The sequence below is a fragment of the Oncorhynchus gorbuscha genome, linkage group LG08 (assembly GCF_021184085.1).
Source record: "Oncorhynchus gorbuscha isolate QuinsamMale2020 ecotype Even-year linkage group LG08, OgorEven_v1.0, whole genome shotgun sequence".
Taxonomy (NCBI): domain Eukaryota; kingdom Metazoa; phylum Chordata; class Actinopteri; order Salmoniformes; family Salmonidae; genus Oncorhynchus; species Oncorhynchus gorbuscha.
Window position 1 is genome coordinate 1,165,068 of NC_060180.1, and position 6,551 is coordinate 1,171,618.

The window sequence follows — 6,551 nt, forward strand, 5'->3', positions numbered from 1 at the left end:
TGATTTCGATTAAGGAAACCCCTCGCACATTCAGAGGGGTTGGGTTAAAGTAACCCCTAGTACCTCTCTGATTCAGAGGGGTTGGGTTAAAGTAACCCCTCGCACCTCTCTGATTCAGAGGGGTTGGGTTAAAGTAACCCCTCGCACCTCTCTGATTCAGAGGGGTTGGGTTAAAGTAACCCCTAGCACCTCTCTGATTCAGAGGGGTTGGGTTAAAGTAACCCCTAGCACCTCTCTGATTCAGAGGGGTTGGGTTAAAAGTAACCCCTAGCACCTCTCTGATTCAGAGGGGTTGGGTTAAAGTAACCCCTAGCACCTCTCTGATTCAGAGGGGTTGGGTTAAAGTAACCCCTAGCACCTCTCTGATTCAGAGGGGTTGGGTTAAAGTAACCCCTAGCACCTCTCTGATTCAGAGGGGTTGGGTTAAAGTAACCCCTAGCACCTCTCTGATTCAGAGGGGTTGGGTTAAAGTAACCCCTAGCACCTCTCTGATTCAGAGGGGTTGGGTTAAAGTAACCCCTAGCACCTCTCTGATTCAGAGGGGTTGGGTTAAAGTAACCCCTCGCACCTCTCTGATTCAGAGGGGTTGGGTTAAAGTAACCCCTAGCACCTCTCTGATTCAGAGGGGTTGGGTTAAAGTAACCCCTAGCACCTCTCTGATTCAGAGGGGTTGGGTTAAAGTAACCCCTAGCACCTCTCTGATTCAGAGGGGTTGATTCAGAGTTAAAGTAACCCCTAGCACCTCTCTGATTCAGAGGGGTTGGGTTAAAGTAACCCCTCGCACCTCTCTGATTCAGAGGGTTGGGTTAAAGTAACCCCTAGCACCTCTCTGATTCAGAGGGGTTGGGTTAAAGTAACCCCTAGCACCTCTCTGATTCAGAGGGGTTGGGTTAAAGTAACCCCTAGCACCTCTCTGATTCAGAGGGGTTGGGTTAAAATAACCCTAGCACCTCTCTGATTCAGAGGGTTGGGTTAAAGTAACCCCTAGCACCTCTCTGATTCAGAGGGGTTGGGTTAAAGTAACCCCTAGCACCTCTCTGATTCAGAGGGGTTGGGTTAAAGTAACCCCTAGCACCTCTCTGATTCAGAGGGGTTGGGTTAAAGTAACCCCTAGCACCTCTCTGATTCAGAGGGGTTGGGTTAAAGTAACCCCTAGCACCTCTCTGATTCAGAGGGGTTGGGTTAAAGTAACCCCTAGCACCTCTCTGATTCAGAGGGGTTGGGTTAAAGTAACCCCTAGCACCTCTCTGATTCAGAGGGGTTGGGTTAAAGTAACCCCTAGCACCTCTCTGATTCAGAGGGGTTGGGTTAAAGTAACCCCTAGCACCTCTCTGATTCAGAGGGGTTGGGTTAAAGTAACCCCTAGCACCTCTCTGATTCAGAGGGTTGGGTTAAAGTAACCCCTCGCACCTCTCTGATTCAGAGGGGTTGGGTTAAAGTAACCCCTAGCACCTCTCTGATTCAGAGGGGTTGGGTTAAAGTAACCCCTAGCACCTCTCTGATTCAGAGGGGTTGGGTTAAAGTAACCCCTAGCACCTCTCTGATTCAGAGGGGTTGGGTTAAAGTAACCCCTAGCACCTCTCTGATTCAGAGGGGTTGGGTTAAAGTAACCCCTAGCACCTCTCTGATTCAGAGGGGTTGGGTTAAAATAACCCCTAGCACCTCTCTGATTCAGAGGGGTTGGGTTAAAGTAACCCCTCGCACCTCTCTGATTCAGAGGGGTTGGGTTAAAGTAACCCCTAGCACCTCTCTGATTCAGAGGGGTTGGGTTAAAGTAACCCCTAGCACCTCTCTGATTCAGAGGGGTTGGGTTAAAGTAACCCCTAGCACCTCTCTGATTCAGAGGGGTTGGGTTAAAGTAACCCCTAGCACCTCTCTGATTCAGAGGGGTTGGGTTAAAGTAACCCCTAGCACCTCTCTGATTCAGAGGGGTTGGGTTAAAGTAACCCCTAGCACCTCTCTGATTCAGAGGGGTTGGGTTCAGAGGTTGGGTTAAGTAACCCCTAGCACCTCTCTGATTCAGAGGGGTTGGGTTAAAGTAACCCCTAGCACCTCTCTGATTCAGAGGGGTTGGGTTAAAGTAACCCCTAGCACCTCTCTGATTCAGAGGGGTTGGGTTAAAGTAACCCCTAGCACCTCTCTGATTCAGAGGGGTTGGGTTAAAGTAACCCCTAGCACCTCTCTGATTCAGAGGGGTTGGGTTAAAGTAACCCCTAGCACCTCTCTGATTCAGAGGGGTTGGGTTAAAGTAACCCCTAGCACCTCTCTGATTCAGAGGGGTTGGGTTAAAGTAACCCCTAGCACCTCTCTGATTCAGAGGGGTTGGGTTAATTCAGAGGGGTTGGGTTAACCCCTAGCACCTCTCTGATTCAGAGGGGTTGGGTTAAAGTAACCCCTAGCACCTCTCTGATTCAGAGGGGTTGGGTTAAAAGTAACCCCTAGCACCTCTCTGATTCAGAGGGGTTGGGTTAAAGTAACCCCTCGCACCTCTCTGATTCAGAGGGGTTGGATTCAGTTAAAGTAACCCCTAGCACCTCTCTGATTCAGAGGGGTTGGGTTAAAGTAACCCCTAGCACCTCTCTGATTCAGAGGGGTTGGGTTAAAGTAACCCCTAGCACCTCTCTGATTCAGAGGGGTTGGGTTAAAATAACCCCTAGCACCTCTCTGATTCAGAGGGGTTGGGTTAAAGTAACCCCTAGCACCTCTCTGATTCAGAGGGGTTGGGTTAAAGTAACCCCTCGCACCTCTCTGATTCAGAGGGGTTGGGTTAAAGTAACCCCTCGCACCTCTCTGATTCAGAGGGTTGGGTTAAAGTAACCCCTAGCACCTCTCTGATTCAGAGGGGTTGGGTTAAAGTAACCCCTAGCACCTCTCTGATTCAGAGGGTTGGGTTAAAGTAACCCTAGCACCTCTCTGATTCAGAGGGGGTTGGGTTAAGAGGGGTAACCCCCTCGCACCTCTCTGATTCAGAGGGGTTGGGTTAAAGTAACCCCTCGCACCTCTCTGATTCAGAGGGGTTGGGTTAAAGTAACCCCTAGCACCTCTCTGATTCAGAGGGGTTGGGTTAAAGTAACCCCTAGCACCTCTCTGATTCAGAGGGGTTGGGTTAAAGTAACCCCTCGCACCTCTCTGATTCAGAGGGGTTGGGTTAAAGTAACCCCTAGCACCTCTCTGATTCAGAGGGGTTGGGTTAAAGTAACCCCTAGCACCTCTCTGATTCAGAGGGGTTGGGTTAAAGTAACCCCTAGCACCTCTCTGATTCAGAGGGGTTGGGTTAAAGTAACCCCTAGCACCTCTCTGATTCAGAGGGGTTGGGTTAAAAGTAACCCCTAGCACCTCTCTGATTCAGAGGGGTTGGGTTAAAAGTAACCCCTAGCACCTCTCTGATTCAGAGGGGTTGGGTTAAAGTAACCCCTAGCACCTCTCTGATTCAGAGGGGTTGGGTTAAAGTAACCCCTAGCACCTCTCTGATTCAGAGGGTTGGGTTAAAGTAACCCCTAGCACCTCTCTGATTCAGAGGGGTTGGGTTAAAGTAACCCCTAGCACCTCTCTCTGATTCAGAGGGGTTGGGTTAAAGTAACCCCTAGCACCTCTCTGATTCAGAGGGGTTGGGATTCAGAGGGTTGGGTTAGTAACCCCTAGCACCTCTCTGATTCAGAGGGGTTGGGTTAAAGTAACCCCTAGCACCTCTCTGATTCAGAGGGGTTGGGTTAAAGTAACCCCTAGCACCTCTCTGATTCAGAGGGGTTGGGTTAAAGTAACCCCTCGCACCTCTCTGATTCAGAGGGGTTGGGTTAAAGTAACCCCTAGCACCTCTCTGATTCAGAGGGGTTGGGTTAAAGTAACCCTAGCACCTCTCTGATTCAGAGGGGTTGGGTTAAAGTAACCCCTAGCACCTCTCTGATTCAGAGGGGTTGGGTTAAAGTAACCCTAGCACCTCTCTGATTCAGAGGGGTTGGGTTAAAGTAACCCCTAGCACCTCTCTGATTCAGAGGGGTTGGGTTAAAGTAACCCCTAGCACCTCTCTGATTCAGAGGGGTTGGGTTAAAAGTAACCCCTAGCACCTCTCTGATTCAGAGGGGTTGGGTTAAAGTAACCCCTAGCACCTCTCTGATTCAGAGGGTTGGGTTAAAGTAACCCCTAGCACCTCTCTGATTCAGAGGGGTTGGGTTAAAAAGTAACCCCTAGCACCTCTCTGATTCAGAGGGTTGGGTTAAAGTAACCCCTAGCACCTCTCTGATTCAGAGGGGTTGGGTTAAAGTAACCCCTAGCACCTCTCTGATTCAGAGGGGTTGGGTTAAGTAACCCCTAGCACCTCTCTGATTCAGAGGGGTTGGGTTAAAGTAACCCCTAGCACCTCTCTGATTCAGAGGGTTGGGTTAAAGTAACCCCTAGCACCTCTCTCTGATTCAGAGGGTTGGGTTAAAGTAACCCCTAGCACCTCTCTGATTCAGAGGGGTTGGGTTAAAGTAACCCCTAGCACCTCTCTGATTCAGAGGGGTTGGGTTAAAGTAACCCCTAGCACCTCTCTGATTCAGAGGGTTGGGTTAAAGTAACCCCCCTAGCACCTCTCTGATTCAGAGGGGTTGGAGTTAAAGTAACCCCTAGCACCTCTCTGATTCAGAGGGGTTGGGTTAAAGTAACCCCTAGCACCTCTCTGATTCAGAGGGGTTGGGTTAAAGTAACCCCTAGCACCTCTCTGATTCAGAGGGGTTGGGTTAAAGTAACCCCTAGCACCTCTCTGATTCAGAGGGGTTGGGTTAAAGTAACCCCTAGCACCTCTCTGATTCAGAGGGGTTGGGTTAAAGTAACCCCTAGCACCTCTCTGATTCAGAGGGGTTGGGTTAAGTAACCCCTCGCACCTCTCTGATTCAGAGGGGTTGGGTTAAAGTAACCCTAGCACCTCTCTGATTCAGAGGGGTTGGGTTAAAGTAACCCCTAGCACCTCTCTGATTCAGAGGGGTTGGGTTAAAGTAACCCCTAGCACCTCTCTGATTCAGAGGGTTGGGTTAAAGTAACCCCTAGCACCTCTCTGATTCAGAGGGGTTGGGTTAAAGTAACCCCTAGCACCTCTCTGATTCAGAGGGGTTGGGTTAAAAATAACCCCTAGCACCTCTCTGATTCAGAGGGGTTGGGTTAAAGTAACCCCTAGCACCTCTCTGATTCAGAGGGTTGGGTTAAAGTAACCCCTAGCACCTCTGATTCAGAGGGGTTGGGTTAAAGTAACCCTAGCACCTCTCTGATTCAGAGGGGTTGGGAAAGTAACCCCTAGCACCTCTCTGATTCAGAGGGGTTGGGTTAAAGTAACCCCTAGCACCTCTCTGATTCAGAGGGGTTGGGTTAAAAGTAACCCCTAGCACCTCTCTGATTCAGAGGGGTTGGGTTAAAGTAACCCCTAGCACCTCTCTGATTCAGAGGGGTTGGGTTAAAGTAACCCCCACCTCTCTGATTCAGAGGGGTTGGGTTAAAGTAACCCCTAGCACCTCTCTGATTCAGAGGGGTTGGGATTAAAGTAACCCTCGCACCTCTCTGATTCAGAGGGGTTGGGTTAAAGTAACCCTAGCACCTCTCTGATTCAGAGGGGTTGGGTTAAAGTAACCCCTAGCACCTCTCTGATTCAGAGGGTTGGGGTTGGGGTAACCCCTAGCACCTCTCTGATTCAGAGGGGTTGGGTTAAAGTAACCCTAGCACCTCTCTGATTCAGAGGGTTGGGTTAAAATAACCCCTGGCACCTCTCTGATTCAGAGGGTTGGGTTAAAGTAACCCCTCGCACCTCTCTGATTCAGAGGGGTTGGGTTAAAGTAACCCCTCGCACCTCTCTGATTCAGAGGGGTTGGGTTAAAGTAACCCCTAGCACCTCTCTGATTCAGAGGGGTTGGGTTAAAGTAACCTCGCACCTCTCTGATTCAGAGGGTTGGGTTAAAGTAACCCCTAGCACCTCTCTGATTCAGAGGGTTGGGTTAAAGTAACCCCTAGCACCTCTCTCTGATTCAGAGGGTTGGAGTTAAGTAACCCCAGCACCTCTCTGATTCAGAGGGGTTGGGTTAAAATAACCCCTAGCACCTCTCTGATTCAGAGGGGTTGGGTTAAAGTAACCCCTCGCACCTCTCTGATTCAGAGGGGTTGGGTTAAGTAACCCCCTCGCACCTCTGATTCAGAGAGGGTTGGGTTAAAGTAACCCCTAGCACCTCTCTGATTCAGAGGGGTTGGGTTAAAGTAACCCCTAGCACCTCTCTGATTCAGAGGGGTTGGGTTAAAGTAACCCCTCGCACCTCTCTGATTCAGAGGGGTTGGGTTAAAGTAACCCCTAGCACCTCTCTGATTCAGAGGGGTTGGGTTAAAGTAACCCCTCGCACCTCTCTGATTCAGAGGGGTTGGAGTTAAGTAACCCCTAGCACCTCTCTGATTCAGAGGGTTGGGTTAAAGTAACCCCTAGCACCTCTCTGATTCAGAGGGGTTGGGTTAAAGTAACCCCTAGCACCTCTCTGATTCAGAGGGGTTGGGTTAAAGTAACCCCTAGCACCTCTCTGATTCAGAGGGGTTGGGTTAAA